Genomic DNA, 753 nt, shown 5'->3' with positions numbered 1-753 from the left:
GTGGCCCGGGAACTAGTATATTCAGAGAAGGAACGATGGTGGCCCGGGATCTAGTACATTCAGAGAAGGAACGATGGTGGTCTGGGAACTAGTATATTCAGAGAAGGAACGATGGTGGTCTGGGAACTAGTATATTAGGAGAAGGAATGATGGTGGCCCGGGAACTGTTATATTCAGAGAAGGAACGATGGTGGCCCGGGAACTAGTATATTCAGAGAAGGAATGATGGTGGCCTGCGAACTAGTATATTCAGAGAAGCAACGATGGTGGCCCCAGAACTAGTATATTCAGAGAAGGAACGATGGTGGCCCCGGAACTAGTATATTCAGAGAAGGAACGATGGTGGCCCGGGAACTAGTATATTCAGAGAAGGAATGATGGTGGCCCGGGAACTAGTATATTCAGAGAAGGAACGATGGTGGCCCGGGAACTAGTATATTCAGAGAAGGAACGATGGCGGCCCCGGGAACTGGTATATTCAAAGGAACAATGGTGGCCTGGGAACTGGTATATTTAGAGAAGGAACGATGGTGGCCCGGGAACTAGTATATTCAGAGAAGGAACGATGGCGGCCCCGGGAACTGGTATATTCAAAGGAACAATGGTGGCCTGGGAACTGGTATATTTAGAGAAGGAACGATGGTGGCCCGGGAACTAGTATATTCAGAGAAGGAACGATGGTGGCCCGGGAACTAGTATATTCAGAGAAGGAACGATGGTGGCCCGGGAACTAGTATATTCAGAGAAGGAACG

The sequence above is a fragment of the Staurois parvus genome, unplaced genomic scaffold (assembly GCF_062004578.1).
Source record: "Staurois parvus isolate SC_StPar_1 unplaced genomic scaffold, SC_StPar_1.0 ptg003286l, whole genome shotgun sequence".
NCBI classification, from domain to species: domain Eukaryota; kingdom Metazoa; phylum Chordata; class Amphibia; order Anura; family Ranidae; genus Staurois; species Staurois parvus.
The sequence above is the reverse complement of the archived record's forward strand: the minus strand, read 5'-3'. Positions refer to the sequence as shown.